Source organism: Arvicanthis niloticus, chromosome 20 (assembly GCF_011762505.2).
Source record: "Arvicanthis niloticus isolate mArvNil1 chromosome 20, mArvNil1.pat.X, whole genome shotgun sequence".
NCBI lineage: Eukaryota > Metazoa > Chordata > Mammalia > Rodentia > Muridae > Arvicanthis > Arvicanthis niloticus.
The window spans coordinates 42,869,005-42,889,759 of NC_047677.1; the positions used below are offsets into that span (position 1 = coordinate 42,869,005).

The 20,755-nt window shown below is 50.2% G+C and overlaps 1 protein-coding gene, 1 long non-coding RNA gene and 1 other non-coding gene across 6 annotated transcripts in view; 1 reads left to right on the forward strand and 2 right to left on the reverse strand.

The window, feature by feature from the left end:
- Nucleotides 1–20,755, reverse strand: part of Agpat3 (1-acylglycerol-3-phosphate O-acyltransferase 3) — a 79,652-nt gene that overhangs the window by 40,553 nt on the left and 18,344 nt on the right. For 3 of the 4 annotated variants that reach the window (XM_034524464.2, XM_076917079.1, XM_076917080.1), the window contains one exon: nucleotides 14,849–14,909. The gene's annotated coding sequence lies outside the window, so the exon portion shown is untranslated. Of the gene's footprint in view, nucleotides 1–10,571; nucleotides 10,695–14,848; nucleotides 14,910–20,755 lie in introns of those variants that run through there. The other variant, XM_076917082.1, reaches the window with a different exon arrangement.
- Nucleotides 5,101–12,775, forward strand: LOC143435296 (uncharacterized). Its single transcript, XR_013105449.1, has 3 exons — nucleotides 5,101–8,195; nucleotides 9,401–9,605; nucleotides 11,992–12,775. It is a non-coding gene; the product is annotated as an uncharacterized LOC143435296 (long non-coding RNA).
- LOC117725021 (small nucleolar RNA SNORA17) lies at nucleotides 19,270–19,399 on the reverse strand. The gene has a single exon (XR_004608888.1). It is a non-coding gene; the product is annotated as a small nucleolar RNA SNORA17 (small nucleolar RNA).

The following is a 20,755-nucleotide window of genomic DNA, read 5'->3' on the forward strand; positions in this document are numbered from 1 at the left end:
GTTGGGTCCCCAATCAGCCAGCACCCCCAGCTTAACCCATGTTCACCTGCTGATTCTGGCTTCTTGGAGGTGTAGCATGAAGCCAAAAACAGGATGGCCCACCTTGGCCAAGGAGGGGCTATATTCAAAAATATATTTATGATAGTGTGATTTCTAAAGGGACCTATCTCCTCAAATGATGGGTCTTTCAAAGGTGCCTTGGACAGACCCAATAGGGGCCACAGACAAGGATCCAGGCCAAGACCTGTCAGCCTGCTGGCCTCCAGGAAGCTGGTTGGTACTTGGTATTTCTGGTGAGATTTCTTAGGTTTCAAAACAAAAAATTCCAAAGGCAAGATGAGTGAGATTTTTACGTAGGCCGATTTTTACATTTTACATACATTTCCTCCTAGACTGTAAGATGATGGGGGCCCCACGTCTCAGCAATGCCTCAGTGCGAGCTACCTAGCATCGCTCCATGGTGGACAGACCAATAATTTACACGTTACCAGCCAGCAGGGCCAAAAGGGCTCTGCCTGGGATGCCTGGCCATCTGTAATACTACAGCAGACCAAAAGAGCCTCCCACAAGTACTCAGGAACAGGAGAGGACACGCTGAAGTCACACACAACCCTTCGTGAGCAAGCCAGTCTCCTGTAGCTCTGAGCACTGATGCAGAGAGAGGCTAATTATTCTATTAAATAAAATCAGTGTTATCTTTAAATCTGAGAACGAGACAGGAAGACCTGGAGCTGTCACAGTGCTTGCTCTGTGGTAGTGACCCTGGGGTCTTATCAGCACTACAGCTGTGGTATCTGCCCACAGAGGACCAAGGAGGCCCTGGGTGGCCTCTAGCTACAGCCCTGCTCCCTAACAGCAGCTGCGCCTGTGCCTACCCCAGCAGCATCTGACCTCGGGCACCGCTCCGAAGGGCTCTTGGACCCTTCTTAGTTCAAACATCGTGTGGCTCAGAACCCCGAAATACTGCTTGGATTCTAAGAAGCCCAGTAGGGAAGCCTGAAATCTAGGATTTCTGATGTGTGTGTCTATGTCTGAGTGTCTGAGTGTGTGTGTGTGTGTGTGTGTGTCTGTATCTGTGTCTCTGTGTGTGTGAGTGTGTGTGAGTGTGTCTGTGTGTGTTCATGTGTATCCGGGTGTGAGTTGTGTGTGTTAAGCCAGAAGTGTGAGATGGGTGTAGAGACAACATCCATTAAAATGTTGCTGAGGTCCAGCAGGATGCTCTGCAGGATGAAGGCGTCTGCCATGTGGCTCTGGTGACCTGACTCCCGAGCACTGTCCTCTGACCTCCTCGCTCATCCGCTGGCACATTGGCACTCACAGTCTCAGGCACATACACAGGGAGGTAGGTCACAGTGCTGGAGGAGTCTAGAAAGTAAGCCACCCCGTTCGGGGATGCCACCCCCACTAGGGAAGCCAGTGTGTGTAAGGAGCCATGAACCTGATTTATGGGCATACCTGAGAACCATACCCTTTAGAAATGGAGCCTCAGTATGGAGCTGGGAGCTGATGAGGGAAGAGTCTAAAGCTACAGTGGAAACTACTCGCCCCTGCAATAAACACTAGACCCTCTGGAAAACAGTGACCCTGAGCTTTATAGTCTGGTTTGGCGGTGTGAACAGAAGGACAAACAGCACCGCCACAGAAGAAGCAGACTGGGCAGGAAGGTGACCTTGGCAGAGGCCACCCTGTCACTACCCCTCCTGTCCAGTTAGACCAACAGTCTTAATGCGATTGGTGCCTCCCTGAAGGTGCCGGGTCACCTACTTCCACAAAGTCACCTACTAAAAATACAGGGCTTACGGGGAGGGAGGGCGAGCAAGGTGGCAGTGTCCCAGCATAGCTACACTGGCCAGAGGCCACTGTTCACACAGCCTCTCACCCAGGCAGTGGGGTGGATGAAGGAACAGATGGTTTGGGTTCTTCAAATTCAGGGCCAGTTGCTCTGTAGAGAAGACACTTGAGGCTGACACTCTCTCGTGAAGAGAGATACAGAGATGCAGGCACCAGCTCCCTGTGTCCCCAAGCTGGCCTGGTCTCAAATGAGCCACGAAACAGACTAGTCCCTGGCTGTGGTCACATTCATTTACAGAACAGGCAGCAGCCATAGGCCCACAATATTGTGGCCACTAGCAGCCCTCATTCTTCTGGGTAGGCAGTGAGGAGCTAGGGGCTGAGCCTGGGCCTTCTGCTCTTTGTAAACTCTCTCACTTACTCTCCTGCATGCAGTCCCCAGGGCGAGCTCACACAACAGGAGTTCCCCCAGCCTGGCTGGTGGTTGTCAGGGCTGCTGGTCCTACTTGGCAGAGGGAAGAAAGCCTTCGGGGGCTGGAGAGATGGCTCAAAGGTTAAGGTCCTGAGTTCAATTCCCAGCAACCACATGGTGGCTCACAACCATCTGTAAAGGGTGTGTCTGAGGACAGCAATGGTATACTCATATACCTAAAATAAATAAATAAATAAAGTAAAAATAAAATAAATAAAAAAATTAAAAAAAAAAAAAAGAAAGAAAGAAAGAAAGAAAGCCTTCCATCTCCTCTCCGCCACTGCTATCTTAGGTAGAAGCAGCCACTGCCTGAGTTCCCAGTCACAGGGGTTCTGATGACCCCTGCTGGGCACCTAGAAGAGCCATTTGGCCATTCTGCCTTTTGCCCATGTCCTGCTCTGTCCAGAGCTAGCCTGCTCCAGCCCTGGGACCTGCTGACCTCCAAACAGCCCCACAGCTACAACCACTCGTGCTACGTGCCTGGGAAGATGCAAACTACCCATCTCCCCACAAACGCCCCAAGATGAACAGCATCCACAGTAGATCAATACGAAGAGGTAAACGGTCCCGAGAGCCACAGGTCCCAAGTCTGTCCTCAATCCCAGAAATAGCATACATCATCCGTCAGTATTAAGTGCTGTCTCTGGAGCAACAGGCCGTGGCAACTCACACTTCCCAGGACAGTAGACAGCAGGAACCCCTCTTTGGAGCCCTGACTAATCTGCTTAAAACCAAGTCTGCACAGCCCCATGCTGTAGCAGGTGACCAGAGTCACTATGTCCTCCCAGCAGCTATGGGGGTGCACTCCCAAGGCCCCCCATACACTTATCTTTGGGTGCTTGCTAATCTAGGGGAGGGCTACAACATTTCCCCATGACTTCGCACACTGCATCTTCTGACGATGGGGAAGGGATCACATTTCAGGACGCACACTGGTCCTTCAGTCGCTGTAGGCTCCTGCCCACTCTCACTGTCCTCTCAGCACACAGCAAGCAGACAGATTATGGACACGGGGGAGGGGCTGGCCTGCAGCGCTCAGCCTGTGAGCCTCCTGCCTGAGCGGCCACAGATAAGCCCTCCCTGCAGTCTGCTAGTACAGGGCTTGACAGGAAGCCATCTTGCCAGACACGTGAACCATGTCTTCCCAGTAAGGAGCAAATACTGACGTTCTAACCTTCCAGGCCTGGCACTGTGCTTCTCTTACCACTCATTCAAAGCCAGGAGGGAAGCCAGGAGTCTTAGGACGCCCCCAATCTACAACTAACTACTCACTTCCACCTCGTGTCTCCGGTTCAGCAGAGCTCACGTTACCTTGCTCTCTGGCGCCTGAGCCTGCATGCCTCAGGCTTTGTGGACTTCATGACATCGCTCTCCCGTGGACAGAACCTGACTCCAGTGGCCCACACGCCCAGGCTGGCTTATCTCCTGTGGAAGTCCATAGCTGCTTCCTCTGCCTTCTTCAGCATCAGAGGCCCTCTCATCAGCACCAGGACAGAGGGCACATGGCACTCAGTCTTGCCAGCCCTGGCTCCAAGCAGTGTGTCCAGTGTGGCCGAACAGTGGGCCACCACCCCCGCAGCATCACGATGGTTCTGCTCCGGCCCATGGTAACCTGGTTCTAGTAACCTGTGGCTTTGGGGAGGCTCTTCTTTTACTGTTCCTGCCTGACAAACCATACTAATGGGCTTATGTGTTGTCTGCATTCTGTATATACTCCTAAGCTAACCTGCCCAGCCAGGTGGAAACACCAGCCTGCTGTACAGAGCAAGTTCCAGGACAGCCAGGGATGTGTAGAGAGACCCTGTCTCAAACACACACACACACACACACACACACACACACCTCTCTTGGTGCTGGATTGCAGCTCAGTACTGCAGAGAAGCCCAGGGCCTACCCCAGCGGGAGAGAGGGAGACTGCCTACCTACTGAGGTTAATTATAGAACAGGGCTATAGTGAGGCTATCCCACCCACCTCTCCTGCTGGCCACTGGATGTAGAGTACCTTAGATGTACCTACTAAGTCTACCAAGATGGCTGTGCAGCTTTAAGAACCCAGGAACATCTCTTTCTTGATCCCTTACACCATGGCTTCATTGACTACCCCGCCCCAGCACACTGTGCTCCCAGGGGCTGGGGCACAGCTCTGCCTTCTGAACCCACGCCAGGCCTTGTCACCCCCGTGCTCCTCAGGGTGCTGCACACTCTGTCCCACCATGACCTCAGGCATGACAGGCGTCAGCACCTGGGACCTGATTGTGAAATGGTTGGGCCGTGGATGACTGGGTAAAACTGCCTAATAAAATACACACCTCTCCCTCCCTCTCTCTTTCCCTCCTTCTCTCTCTCCCTCCCCCTTCCCCTTCCCTCCCAATCCCCTCCCCGCCTTTCCATATCCCATTCCCCTGGCTTGGCTTCCACAGTTCAAAACAGCAATGCAAAATCCCAGGTGTAAGCAATGTATGTTTTAAATTATTTTTCTTATAGCATGCTGCATTCATTGTCCTGGTTTCTGAGTGACTGTGTTAGCTACTGTTTGTCTCTCTGTGCACATAATCTTTAATGTCAAGTGCACCGTGGGCAAGCCAGCGTCACGCCCATCGGATTTGAGCGCACCTGTGGCTCAGGTTTTCATCGGGATGGAACCCTGAGGATGAGGGGGCCAAACGTTTGCAGAAGAGTCTTAACTTTCCCCTCACACCCATCTAGAACCCACTCGCTGGCTGGCTGCCTGGCTGTGGCCCTTTGGGTAGAGCTAGCACCTTATTAGACAAGGGATACGCACTCACACTCCTAAGACAAGCCTGCACTTGAGAGCGCTATGATCAGGTGTGAAATGATTCACCCGCAGTTCTGACACCCCTTAGTACCTGGGGTCCTCTCCCAACTCCCAACCTGGCAATACAAGGATGGACAGAATCCCAGGGCTTCTCCACTCTGTGCAGCACAGCTCATCTTCTTGGAAGTATCCCCACCCCCACCCCAACACAGCTCAGAGTTCTCTCTCTCCTGAAGATGTGGGTCATTTTGCAGTATAAAAACACACTCTACTGAAGGGCTTGCATGTCTGAGTTCATTCCGAGATGCGGACAAAGTGGATGCCAAGGCACTTTGTGATCTTGCCAGGGCCAAGATCACAGCCCTCATCAACCACAGTGAATGGACACCCCTCCCTCAACCCCACTTCAGCTGACGGTGGTCCAAGAGAAACACTGGCTCATCACAGATAGCAAGTGGCACCCCTGTGGGTGTGCTTTTGCAAGCGTGAGACTGGTTAGTTACCCAGAGGCTGGTTACCCAAGAAGTCATTTCACAACCGTGGGAACAGGGCTGAGAGAGAGTCGAGCAAGCAGGCACATCCCTTGGGATTTCAGCAACACCCAGTCCCCATCCAAACCACAGCAGCGACACTTGGAAGCCTAAACTCAACACTCTCCTGTGAGCAGGGTAAAAACACCAGAGAAGGACGCTAACCTAGAGGTATGTGTCATCCGCCCAAAATACTCAACATGCCAGCTCAGCTGTGTGAGCATTAGAGAGATGCCAGGAGCTGCCACATCGCTGGCCACCCACCCTGTGCCAGTCAAACCCAGAGCCTTAGTGTAACCTCACTGCCTTCCAAAGGCGAAGCAGCGATACACATCTGGAAGCCACCACGCTGAGAGCGGGGCTCTGTCATCTCCTTTACTAGATGACATCTGTCTGCACAGAAGAGATTAGGCACTCATGGAAGTCCCGAGGCCCTGGTGGCAGCAGCAACAACAGGCATCCCAAAGGATGCGCCCAAAGGAGGCCAGCAGGCCATCAGAGACAAGTGCCACTCACTCAGATTTTAGAGGGACCTGCTTTGGAACTTGAGCAACGAAGAACCACAGGCCCAGAAACCGGACTAGAGGACACTCCTCTAGCGCTGGGGTGGAGGCAGGGGATCTGGGAAGGGCCACCCATCAAAGGGCAGACCTAAGAGCAGCAGGATCTAAGAGATGCCCCCATGACTCCCCTTCAGTTGATGTGGATACACTATCGCCAACAAGGTAGGGCTGGCATAGTCACCCTTACCTGTGCTGCTGTCCGGCAGGTCCCCCGCACAGCTGCCGGTGGCTCAGAGGTGTCAGGAGGCAGACTGGGCTGGCTTTTATCCCCACTACTGGGAGGAGCAGGACCCAGGCCCTGACACCTGATCACACCTGACAGGTTTCCGGACCAGAGGCAGAGCAGGGGTGTGGCTTGGAGTAAGAGCCCAGCCAGCCAGAACAGAAAATGCCTTTCTCTGCGGCCCAGTGAAGGACAGAGGGTGCCTCACAGGCCTTCCCCCCCTCCACCTAAGCCTGTTTTTCCTTGCTTCCTGACCGTTAGCCATGTCTAGGGAAGTCATAGGTCATCAGCACTTAACAGCCCAGCCTCTTAAGCAGCGCAGGCACTCAGTAGGGGTTTAAGGTGAACAAGTCAAAAGGAAAAAGCCAAGTGAGACCGGATCACACATGAACCAGCAGTGGGAGATAGAGATCCTGAGGCTTGGAGACCACAAGGGAAGATAGAAATAGAAGCAAGCAGGCCTAGGGACTCAGTCCCTGCAGCCCAGAGAACAGCTGCCCACTCTTGGTCCTCCTCAACACAGGGAGCACTCTAAGGAGAATGTGCTTCTCAAGGCGCTGACACTGGGCTGTGAGATGAGAAACAAGTGCTTTTTGGTCTTGGCGGCCAGTTCTTCATGGCGCTTGACAGTACAGCTCCTTTATTACTGCATCACAGTCTACCAGTTCTTAATTAGCTTCTGCAGTCAAGCCCTGACACGCTAATGAGCCAGCCACTATAGCCTTGGGCTGGGGCTGGTGACTGGAGACTGAATACACTATGTGACCAGAGGACTGACGACCTGATAGAAGAGAAAGTGGGTAACTGCCTTGAATGAACTGGCACAGGAGACAACTTCCTGAACAGATTACAGACAGCACAGGCTCCAAGGTCAACAACTGATGAATGGGACTTCCGCTAGGCTAAGGACACCATCAATAGGACAAAGCAGCAGCCTGCAGAATGGGAAGATCTTCACCAACTCTGCATCTCATGAGGGCTAATATCCAAAACATATAAAGACCTCAAGAAACTAGACATCAACAAACCAAACAATCCAATTAAAAAACGGAATGCCAATCTAAACAGAATCCTCAACAGAGGACTCTCCAATGGCTTAGCAACACTTAAAGAAATGTTCAGACTAGAGAGATGGCTCAGCGGTTAAGAGCACTGGCTGCTCTTCCAGAGGTCCTGAGTTCAATTCCCAGCAACCACATGGTGGCTCACAACCATCTGTAGTGGGATCTGGTGCCCTCTTCTGGTGTGCATGGAGACAGCTACAGTGTACTCATGTGCATAAAATAAATAAATCTTTAAAGAAAAAAAAGGAATGTTCAACATCCTTAGCCATCTAGGAAATCTCAAAACTATTTTGAGATTCCATCTTATTATAGCTGTCAGAATGGCTAAGATCAATAAGGCAAGTGACAGGTCATGCTGTCATGTCAGGAGGTGGAGCAAGGGCAACACTCCTCCATTGCTGGTGGGAGTGCAAACTTGTAGAGCCATAATGAAAATCAATATGAAAGTTTTTCAGAAAATTGAGAATTGATCTACCCAGCTATACCGCTCTTGGGCATATACCCAAAGGACTCTCTGTCACACCACAAGGACACTTGTTCAACTATGTTCACTGCAGCTTTATTCATAATAACCAGAAACTGGAAACAACCTAGTATCTTCTCAACTGAAGAATGGGGGATAAAGAAAATGCAATACATTCACACAATGGAGTATCATTCAGCTGTACTACATCATGAAATTCACATCAAAAATTTTCATAAATTTACAGGCAAATGAATAGAACTAGAAAAAAAAATTCAGAGTGAAGTAACTAAGACCCAGAAAGACAAACAAGGTATGTACTCCCTTATAAGGGAATATTAGCTGCTAAGTAAAGGATAATCACGCTATAATCCACAGACCCAGAGAGGCTAAGCAACACCAAGGGCTGGGGGGGGAGTGAGGTAGGGGGGTCCCATAGAGCTCCCTGGGAAGGAGAAATAGAATAGATTTTGCAGGTAGACTGGGGGACGGGGATGGGACCAGGTGGGATCTGGTGGGAGGCAGAGGGAGAAAGTACTAGGAGAAACAGGTGGAATTGTGAGGGGTGCCATTTGGGGAGACAACCTGGAAACTCTCTGGAATCTACAAAGATGACCTTAGTGAGGACTCCTAGGATATGGAGCCTAAACCAGTCATCTTCTGTAACCAAGCAAGGCTTCCCGTGGTGGGGCTGGGACACCAACACAGCAACAAAACCAACCCACATTCTGTCGTGCCTGTAAAGATGCGCTAGGGCGGTGGTGGCCCAGAGCTCCTGGGAGTGACCAGGCAATGGCTGATCTAAGGAGAAGCCCACACCACAAGAGGAAGCCCATGCCCAACCACAGCCTTGGACGACCAGGAACTGGGGGTTGGATAGCCAGAGACCTAGAGTAGAACGAAATACAACTGGCAAGGAAAAAGAAGAAAGGAAGGGAGGGAGGGAGGGAGGGAAGAAAGAGGGAGGAAGGGAGGGGGAAATTTAATGAAATGACCCCTGCGATCCTCACAGTTCAGTGCTGGTCCAGTCAGAGAGGCTGTCCCCAGAAGCAGATGGGAGAGGATGCTGAGATCCAGCAGCCACAAAGCCCAGGGCATAGGTCTCCATCCAGTCCCTCCCCGGGGAGCTCAAGGAATCCCTTGGAAGGGGGGGGAGGGACCTGTGAGAACCAGAAGGGTCAAGGAGCTTGGCCAGCAGAGCCAGCAGCACTCTGAGGTGACAGCAGCACTCTGAGGTGACAGCTCGTTCATGTTTAGCTATGGAGACACATAACAGACTCATGGAGTCTCTTCTGCGCTGAGGTGACAGCAGCACTCTGAGGTGACAGCTCGTCCATGTTTAGCTATGGGGACACATAACAGACTCATGGAGTCTCTTCTGCGTGAACACTGGTCAGCAGCCTAACAGTTCAAACCGACTTTCTGATTAGACAGTGGTACAGCAGTCAATCTGTAACATTCCATCTATGTATTATGATAAGTCATCTGAGCTGACACTTCTTCTCTGCCATCTGCCAGGGGCATCTGTGCTCCAGTCAGCAAATTACAGAGAGGAGACACAGCAAGTGCCAGGACCAAGAGAGGCCCTTTGGAAAGGTCTGCCTCAACCAGGAGCAGATAAGACAGCCTATAGACTGACCCCAGCCTTATGCAACAAGCCAAAACACCAACAACGCTGCTGTGTCCAGGACATGGGAAGGTGAACTACAGCAAACCCATCCATGTGAGTACTAACAATCAAAGATAAAAGGAGAGAAAGGGCAGGATAGTTCCCTGAGATGTTAAGAAAAGCCACCTGTCACAGAGATGTGTGTTCTGGACCCATATGCAGCCATTGCGCTAAGTAAGGAGAGAGAGGAGGGAGGAACTGGTAAGGCTGTACCTGCTGCAGTCTCAGCATGCAGGAGGCTGAGGAAGGGGGATGACCTTAAACAGAGGTCAGAGGAGAGACATAGAAAGAGGAGTGCCTCTGTCCACAATAGGATGGTTTCAGGAAGTCCAAGACATTCTTAAGGCCAAGGGTAAGAAACAAAGCTTTCCATGGCCTCGCTCATGGGAGTCCAGAGCACCACTCTCTCTGTGCACACACCTGTGCACACAAACTTTTCCTCTGGGTTCCATGCTGCCCCCACGCCTCTCCCAGAGGACTACAGAACAGCTAGCACACCTCATATAGGAAAATTATCTCCCCTCCAGGAAGACAGTGAAGTGCAGAGACGCAGTGTGGCCTCACACACTGGCATCTGCCTTACAGTCTGTGCTAGAGGCTACACATCTTCTCCATGTCCCCTGTGTTCCTGTGAGCTCAGCTCCTGATTCTAGCACACACTGATTGATCAGGGGAAAGGCAAGGCCCACACCAATGAGGATGACCAGGATGCATAGCAGATGTCACCTCCCAGAGTTTTACCCAGAGCCCCATCCCATACAAAGCTGGCCCAGCCTAGAGGTGTACTAGCGCTGTAGGGACCGTGTGCAGACATAGCCTCAGCTTACTACATGACAAGCAGGACCTAGCAGACGGTAGCCATAAGACAAGACCCAGAGCAACCACGAGGCCAAACACAGCAGATGGGGGTTGGGGTGCATCTGGACTGGCCTGCAGAGGGTTGCAGGAAGAGGACTGGCTGATGGACACTGTCCACACAGGTCAGAAGTGCCAGGAAGGTGCACACATGCCACCCTTTACCTGTTCTACACACGAGACCACGGTGCAGGTAACAGACAGTCCTCAGTGGAAAGGTGTCCACGGCCAGATCACTCTCCTCCTGCAGTCACTTGCCACCAAGAAAACTTACAAACAGCACCAGCTGGAGGGACAGGTACAGAGAGCCAGCTCTATACAGGGAGGACAAAGTCCACTTCCACGAAGACAGCTTACTGGGGCAGCCTGCAGGGTTGTGAGGGCCAAGTCTGCCAAGTTATTTGAACAGGTGGCCTCTGGCCCCAGCTGGCCCTTGTGGGAAGATGAGCAGGCCAGCTCAACATTGCTCTCTAAACCAGAGTCACGGTCAAGAGCCCATTCCAGTTAACCTCCCTAAGCCATCCCAGAGCCCACAGGCACAGGCATGAGTGACAGTGAGTGACAGCTTACTCAAATAAACACACACTTCAGGACATTATCGAAACAAGAAGGCCTTTTAGTTATTGTTTTGAGACAGAGCTTCTCTGTGGAATAGCCCTGGCTATCCTGGAATGCACTATGTAGACCAGGCTGGCCTCGAACTTGGAGAACCACCTGCCTCTGCCTCCCAAGGACCAGGATTGAAGGGGTGTGCCACCATTGCCTGGCAAGAAGAGTTTTTGTTGTTGTTGTTTTTAAATGAGGCAGGTCTGTGCAAACTGACAGAATCCAGCTAAAGAAGCTGCCCTACAGAACTGCAGTTACTAATTGTTGGGTTGTCTTTTTAAACATTGGTTTGCTTGTTTGAAACAAGGTACAACCCAGCCCTAGCCCAGGCTTGACATGGGATGGAGGAAGACCTTGATCTGACTCTCCTGACTCCCTCTGTCTCCCGAGTGCTCCTAAGTCGCATACAGGCATGGTGACCATGCTGGTGTATGCAGTGTTTGGGGGTCATAGCCACGGCTTCGTTCATGCTGGACAAGGACTCTGCAGACACAGGCTGCTGTGTGTTCCTGGGAGCTGTGTATGAGTTATGGAAGATTAATTACAAACCACTCTGGATTGGTGGATCCTCCCAGAAGAGTGAAATCCTAGATGGAGTAAGGAACATAGCTTTATTATATTTGGTTCTGGTTCAATTTTTTTACGAGCATATGCTACTTCTATAATTAAATTTTAAGTGTTGCGAACAGAGTTAACTACCTCACACATCAGGCTCCTGCCTTTGTGTCTGCATGGCGACCGTCTACCCACCCAGCCAGCACTGATAAGGCTCGTCTCTTCTTTCAAGAAAAATGCCTCCTTTGCGGGATGTCTGCCATTACCAGACAGCCTGCCAGGGCGGTGTTTGCGCCCTTTGCTCTCCCCTCACACAACCCCTTCAGAATACAAAGATAATCTCCGCCCCGCTAGGCAAGACACGGGCGCTGCACTGTGAGCCCCTCTGTAGCCTTTACCTATCTGTCCTTTTCTGCTTCTGCAGGGATTCCTGGGCCTCCAGCAGCCACCCAGCACCTGCTCAGACTTTGTCTGAGACCTTTGTCACCAGGGCAACACACCTGGGCTGCAGCACTCACATGACCCGAGAGAGGATTGTCCCCTATTACTCTGAGAGACACAATCAAGAACCCCTCTGGAAGAGCGCCACAGCTCTGAAGATTCCTGCCCGCTTCTCAACCTGACAGGAAACAACCTGAGTTTGACACTTAGGCCTTGCTGGGAAGTAGCTCTGCCTGGTATAAACTCAGATGGGCTCTGCTCAGGGCTGGCCACACTTACTGGAGTCCTCTGTGTCCCTGGGTGACCACACACACACACACACACTGCCTCCTATCCCCCACCCCCTCCCAACTGCTAATTTGGTTGACAAATCCCTTTTGGCCAATTATTTTGTCCTGTTAGGTAAGGTCTCTTGCATACCCTGGAGAGTCTCATCCAGGCCCAGAACTTCACAGTACTTCCTCCCACTGCAGGGCTCTCCAAATGTTGGGTCTTTCAGCACCCCACTCTGTGCTGTGACCCTGGTGCACGCACCTTTTCAGATGTTTATGAGCTATTTGAATGGCTGCATTCATTATTTTTTTAAAAAGATTTATTGATTTATTTTATGTATGTGAGTACACTGTTGCTCTCTTCAGACACACCAGAAGAGGGCATCAGATCCCATTACAGATGGTTGTGAGCCACCATGTGGTTGCTGGGATTTGAACTCAGGACCTCTGGAAGAGCAGTCAGTGCTCTTAACCGCTGAGCCATCTCTCCGGCCTCGTTTATTATTTTTTATATTTATTGATTTTGGGGTGTTGCATGTGATAGCCCGCATGTGGCGGTCAAAGGACAACACGCTGGAGTCAGTTCTCTCTGCCATGTTTCCTGTGGTCACATTTAGTTGTCCATCTCATCAGGAAGTGCTCTGACTCACTGAGACATCTCACTGGCTCTTGAGAAGCTTTCAAGAGATGCCAGTTGTTGTAGGAAGCAAATGTGTTGCTGTAAATGTCAAGATTAGCGATGGGACAGTGGGAACAGCCCGAGGCCCAGGGCCATCTGTGAGCTGTTCCTGCCTGGCCTCTTACTGACCATCGAGTGTCAGTGCACTGTGGGCACTGAGCTGACCCCAGACACTGTAGATCCAGTTCAGACCTCACTCCTAGCTTCCCAGGTCCAGCAATGTCCCCAACCTCAGGCACTTCTTCTCCCACCTCATTTCCCAGCCCTCAGATGTGACCGAATCAGAGTCCTTGTCCCCACAGGAAGGTACACTCAGTGCCTCCCACAGATTACTTCCTACAGAGCTCTGCTGAGCGGCTGTCCACCACTGCCCCCAGACTCAGAAGGGTCACAGCATCCACACTGACCCATCTGGGCAATCTCTGGCCACACATACATTAGCCATGGTGGTGCCTGACTTTAGAATCTTGGTGTCTTTGGTGAGGAGTACTGGTCTGTGAGAATGTAGTTCTGTGTTCACTTTGCAGAAACACCAAGTGTGTGTGTGTGTGTGTGTGGGTGTGTGTGTGTGTGTGTGTGTGTGTGTGTGTGTGTACCTGGAGAAGAACTGCCCAGAGCGCTAGTCAGTCAGAACTGTGGTGGACACCTATGGGAGCAGCTATTCAATTGGGGAACAAAGGAAAAGTTAGATGTTGTTTTCAGGAAATCATAACTATAAACAGAAAAGGTGTGAGACTAGAATTTGGTTGCAACAATCCCATTTCTATTGTGGATTGGGGAGGCAGGGTTTAAGCCAGGGTCTCACTCTGCAGCCCATTCAGGCCCAAACCACATGCTGTTCCTGCCACCGCCTCCCAAGTGCTGGGATATCAGGAATGTGTTACTGCAAAGGCCCAGCTCCTACTTACTCAAAATGTGTTTGTTGTCATAAATAAAACAGTGGGTTTCAGAATACTCTCGGATACAATTTTGTCCCAGAAAATTAAACTATCCACCCACCACCTGCCAAGAACTGGGATACTGATCTAAACCATGAACCTGCAGTCTGAACCAAGGGATCTGCTGGACAGACAGCACCCACTCTGCAGATATATTCTGAGTCATGGAAGAAAGGCAGGAAGCCACCTGATTCAGGTTTGACCACCGAAGAGGGGCCTGTAGCTCAAGCTTCTTCATTAGAAGGCTCTGGGGATGACATGAAACTTCAAAGGGTGAGGGCCCAGGAGCAGGGAGAAATGTCCCACCTGGGACACACAGAAGGCTAGGCTCTGTTTTCAGGCTTAGTGACCCAGAACCCACTGCCCGACCGACCCAGCTAATGAGTCCAGTTTTTCACCAACATCAGCCCCTGTGGCCTCCAGGAGATGCACCTGCACTGTTTCTATCAGGAAGCAATTCTGACCCTAGGGCCATATGCTTTCAGGTCCTGAGTAGGTGGCTGTCAGCTGGTCTCAAGTAGACTGGTGTGCTTCTGGGGCCATTCTGTTGAAGGGATGGCATGTGAGAGCTGTGTCCTGGTAGTCACCTTGGTCCAGCATCCCAGCTCACCAGTCCTTCACTGGTGACACACACACAAACACACACACACACACACACACACACACACACACACACACACACACAGAGAGAGACACCTTCTGACCATAGAGGGCATTAAAATGCACGCATGCCCTATAAGATAATCAGCAGGCATATTAAGGCCTGGCCATGCCCAGGGCTCAGATGGTCCCAGTAGCCCTATTTAACCTAGGTATGCACCGGGTCAAAGATCTTCCACTACCTGGAGGTGGCCATGTCACACAGGGGACCCACACTTAGGCTGTACCCAGGACACAAACAGAGACCTATAGGCACAAACTCATGAAACCCACTGTGCCCTCTTCACTTACCAAGGCACAGGCTAGCAGGGCCAGGCGATGGCTGTCCTCAAGGGTGTCCGACCTGCAGGGCCTAGAAGAGGAGAACACGGTCATGAATGTGGCAGACTGGGCTTCGGAGAGGCATTTCCCTCAAAGCAGGCGAACAGCGCCAGGCAGGAACTTCACTCAGGATTCAAGCCAACCCCAGCATCGTGCCCCTGGAGTTCGGGAAGTTAAGCCTGCACTCCTATTGCATAGTAGAAGGCTCACAGATGACTCGTAGATGAACAAACCCAGAGACGGGCACCAGTTACATTCCAGGACATCAGAGACCACTGCAGAGACCTGAGTGGGCTGCTGCATCTGCCCAAAACAACAGAACAACCTCCCTCTGCCAGGGGCTGTCCTATCCAGAGCCACTACCCACCTTGTGATGGTGACCCTTCCCACCCACTCCACACACTGGGCTCCTGTGGCCCCTGTCAGCCCCGCCACACCACACCACATATCCCAGCCCTTGGGGATGAGCACTCTGAAACCTCCACTTTAAACTGTGGCAAAACCCGCATAAGCCTGGCCATCTTGAGCATATTTGAGGCATGTTAAACACATGTGCACGGCTGTGATGCCACTGGTACTCTCCACCCACAGAGCTTTCCCATCTTCCCAGAAGGATGCCCAACCTCTCCCATAAGCTAGCAGCCCAGCCCTCAGCACCCAGGCTGCTCTCTGTCTCTACACACTGGAAACTCTAGCAACTTCATGTGAGTGGAATCATGCAGCTGCTCTTTCTGTGACAGACCTCTCTCTTAAGGCCAAAGACCATTATGCTGGGTACAGCAGAGCGGGTGTCTGTGTCCCCACCCCACCGTGACAGTGCAGCGTCTTTGACAGCGATCGGGTCTTGAGTCTTGGTATCCTCAAGAGATGAAACAGGCCCCAAACTCATAACCCCCCCCCCCCCGCCTTAGCCTCCCCGGTACTGGGATTAGAGGCATGTGCCACCCGCCTGGCCACTTTCCAGTATTTTAAGCTGCCTCTCCATTGTCTTTGGGCCACAGACTCCTGAGGAAAGTCTGTTCCACCATCAGCTCTGCCCCTTTGTAGTGATAGGAGCCCAGCAGCCTGGCTTCAGCCGCTCACGTGAGATGTGGCACTGTGGATTGCCTTGCTTCTTCAGAGTAGGGTTTGCTGAGTGTCTCGGATTGAAATTTTCACCAAGTATGGAAAAATACAAGGCCTTACTTTTTCCCAGCACATGAGACCTTTACGTAGAAACGAACTTTATGTTCTTTTCCACTTGACCCAATCCCACTGATGTTTTCTTCTTTGCCTTTTTCACTTTTCAAAGCAGCGTCCTGTCTTTGAATACACTCATCTCTTCTGCACCATTTAACTGACCAATCAATCCCAGCCAGGATGGTTTTTACCTCTAAAACTTGTGTGTGTGTGTGTGTGTGTGTGTGTGTGTGTGTGTGTGTGTGTGTTATACTCCAGAAGACAATCTTATGTATCATCTTCAGGAATGATACCCACTAGGACTGGAGAGATGGCTCAGTAGTTTAGAGCACTGGTTGCTCTCCCTGAAGACACCAGTTCAATTCCAAGCTGCACATGGCAGCTGACAAGCATTTGTTAACTCCAGTTCTAAGGGTTCCAACATCTTCTTCTAGGCCCTGCACACACTAGGCACATGATGTACAAACATGCAGGCAGGCAGAACACACAGACACAGACACACACACAGACACACACACACACACCCCACATATATAACAAAATAAACTTAAAACAGTTGAGGATAGTGTACCTTTAATATAATCACTACTCAGGGGGTCAGAAACAGGTACATCTCTATGACTTCAAGACCATCTGGCCTAGAGCAAGTTCCAGGCCAGCCAAGGTTACATTGTGACACCCTGTTCTCAGAAAATAAACAGAAAAGAAAGAAAGGAAGGAAGGAAGCCAGCAAGCAAACAAGCAACAAAGAGAGAAACAAAGAAAGAAAGAAAGAAAGAAAGAAAGAAAGAAAGAAAGAAAGAAAGAAACCAAAGAAATGCCACTCGCCTCCTTTGAAACAAGGTCTCTCATTAGTTTGAAAACTGCCAAGTCTAGCGGGTCTGGCTGGCAGTGTGTCCCTCGGGTGCCCTTATCTCTGCCTCCCAGAGTTTTCATTATGGTGACACCACCGTGCCCAGCAGTTTTATGTGGGTTCCAGGGACTGAAGTTCAGTCTTATATACTACTAGTCCAGGGACACACAATTTCAATTCCCAGCTCCATTAAAAAAAAAAAAAAAAAGACAAAATGAAATAAAAGAAAATAAAAACCACACATAGAAGGGAAAGAGAGAAGGCCGAGTACCGATGCCCGCAGCCTCAGCCTCAGGAGGCAGAGGCAGGAAAGGTCACACGTGCAGGAGCCAGCCAGGGCGACAGCCAGCAAGAGCTGGTCTCCTGACCACCTACTAACGACAAAAGACATGAACTACTGTAAATAAGACAGAATTGGCTACACAGCAGCATGTTAGGAGCGGGAACTGATTGTGACGGATGGTCCTCGGGCTCCTGGGTCTTCCCAAACAGTAAAGCCATGGTTAGTTTTGCCTTTTGGTATGTAAGGCTTCCATCGTGGCAGGGGACAGCGTACAAACTACAAACAGGAAAAAACTGTGATAGTCACTCAGAAAGTATGTAAAGGGCTGGGGTGTAGCTCTGTGCAGAGAGCTCTGAGGTGAGTGAGGACTGGGATTGTGTCCCTAGATCCACAAGAAAAACTGGAGAGGGAAAGAAAGAGAAAAATTAGCAGGCACACACGCTATCTACCTGTAGCTCTGGCTAAATTATCTTGTCCTGCCCAGCTTGGCAACACATGCCTTGAATCCCAGCAGAGGCAGAGGCAGAGGCAAGTGGATCTCTGTGAGGCTAGCCTGGTCTACATATAGAGTTCCAGGCTAGCCAGGGCTACAAAGTGAAACCAAAAATAAAAATAAAATAAAAATTTTCAGACATTAAGAAAAAGATGGTCAATTTTCAAGTGAAAAAGCTCTTTGTCCGTGTACAGATACCAGGCCATGTTCTGCTCTAAGTGACTCCAGCCTGTACAGAGCGGCCTTCCAAGGAGACTGGAAGAAGACTTCACTTCAGAAGCAGCTATGACTTCATTCTGGGGGAGGATGATGACTGCCCTGGGTGGACCCAGAAACTGAACCCAGGCAGCACCCATCCAGCAGACTGACAAATCACTTATTTCTAAGGACAGAAAGAGTACCACCCAATAAGTTATTGAGATGAATTGAATTGAGACTGTAGGGGCCCAGGGATATATTAAAATCATATCAGAAAACCAAGACCAAGAACTTATTGGACATATCAGATTAAGGAAAGTGCCACTCCCTTACCTGGACTCCATAAAATGAGTGACACCTAATGACCCCTTGCCAAGCTGTCATATGATACCTTGTAGGGGCAATCAAAGACCAAGGACTGTTATATCTGGATATGATGAACTACGGGCCAGCCTGGGCTATATAGGGAGTTTTGAGGTAGCCTGATCTACATAGAGATACTCTACTCTACCTGCTTTCACCCTTCCAAAAAAATGTCAAAAAAAAAAAAAAAAAAAAAAAAAAAAAAAAGGAAGGGGGCTGGAGAGGACCCATATTTAGTTCCCAGCACCCACTTGGTGCTCACAACCATCCATGGGCATGCAGAAAGCATACACTCATGCAGGCAAAACACTCACACTCATTAAATAAATAAATCTGATAAAAAAAATTTAAGGCTCAAAAAGAAACTGTAGTCATGGCTGAGGCCCTACTTAAGAACTAGAAAAGTGCCAGGCAGTGGTGGCGCACACCTTTAATCCCAGCACTTGGGAAGCAGAGGCAGGCGGATTTCTGAGTTCAAGGCCAGCCTGGTCTACAGAGTGAGTTCCAGGACAGCCAGGACTACACAGAGAAACCCTGTCTTGAAAAAACAAAAAAACAAAAAAAACAAAAAACAAAAAACAAAAACTAGAAAAGCAAGTTGGAAGTCAAACACCAGCACTCAAAAGAAAAAGCTACCCGAGCTCAGAGAGGCCTGAGCGAGACTGTTCGCACGCTCAGAGCAGGAGCCCAGCTTCTCAAACCCTCCATGACACAAAGTGAAAGAGAAAAACAGAAGCAGGAGAGGCCTGTTCCCTGCCCAACACATTTGAGGCTAGTCTAATATTCTCACTATTTTTTTTTAAGAGAGGGAGAGGGAGAGGGAGAAGGAGAGGGGAAGGGGAGGGGGAGGGGGAGGGGGAGAGGAGGGGGAGGGGGAGAGGGAGAGACAGACAGACAGACCATGGTCCCAGGTGACATCACCTGTTCATGGCATCAGGCTGCTCCTCACTACCCTCGAGTCTCCAGCTCTGCCTCTCTTCATTGCGCCCACATCATTCTGTTTCTCTTCTCTTCCATTCTTCACCGCTTGCTTCTTTTATTCAGATGTTCATAGGTCAGAACACTGAGCATAGACATCACCTCTCTCCTCTCTGCCACCTATTGACGCACATGTGACACAGCAGTCACACATGCAAAGCCTCTAAGGGCAGATTTATAATTTTTATCAAAAGATGGACATTTCATATAATCAGATTTATACCCTTTTTTGATTATACAATTTTTATTTCTGCCCCAATGGCTTAGTGGTCAGCTACTGATTATTGATTTTCTTATGCTCTTTAAATAGTGTCCCAGTTACTATTCTATTATTGTAAAGAAACACCATGACCAAGGTGTCTTATGAAAGAAAGCATTTAATTGGGAACTTGGTTACAGTTTCAGAGTTAGTCCCTGACCATCATGGCTGGAGCATGGCAGCAGGCAGGCATGACACTGGAGCAGCAGCTGAAAGTTTCCATCTAATCTATAACCATGAGCGGTTTCTGTGTGTGTGTACGTGTGCGTGTGTGTAGATGGAGAGAAAGAACGCTGTTACTGGACAATCTCTCGCATCATGTGCACCCATGACAGAGCCCCAGGAAGATCAGCGAGTGGCTCATCAAGTCCAAGGCTAGGCCAGGTCCCCACAGAAAAGCCAGAGTGCTGCACAGTAATCAGCAATCAGAGGGAAGCAGCCTGATTGGTTAAGTTGCTAACATCATTTACAGACACGGTTTAAAAGGCCAAAATAGGTACAGACATCAGCGTTACACACACTGAGGTGAGCAAGGCCACTGTACAAGGATGACATGCAAATGTGTGGTGTCCCATCCTGAAAATCACCATCACCACCACAATCACTATCACCATTATCATCACCACCACCACCAGACAACCAACACCATCACCACCACCAATACTATCACCATTATAACCATTACCACCATCACCACCATCACCGCCACCATCACCACCTCCGTCATCACCAGCACCATCACTATCATCAGTTTAAAAACTTTAGAAACATGATGAATAGAAGAAAATGTCCTGCTGGGCAGTGGTGTGGTGGCGCATGCCTTTAATCCCACTTTAATCCCAGCACTCGGGAGGCAGAGGCAGGCGGATTTCTGAGTTCGAGGCCAGCCTGGTCTACAGAGTGAGTTCCAGGACAGCCAGGGCTACTCAGAGAAACCCTGTCTAAAAAAAAAAAAAAAAAAAAAAAACAGAAGAAGGAGGAGGAGGAAGAGGAGGAGGAGGAGGAGGAGAAGGAGGAGAAGAAGAAGGAGAAAGAGAAGAAGAGGAAGAAGAAGAATGTCCTCAACTTGATAAAGAATCTAACACAAAGCAAACCAATCCAGTGTGACAGTGTACCCCCATAGCACAAGCACTCAGGAACTGAGGCAGGAGGACTGAGATAACCTACAAACAGATCTGTAAGTCAGCGAGGTGCTGGATGAGTAGCAACAGACATTCCTATGTCTCTGCGGTCCACAGAGCTGAATTAGTTCAATGCTGCCAGCACAGTAA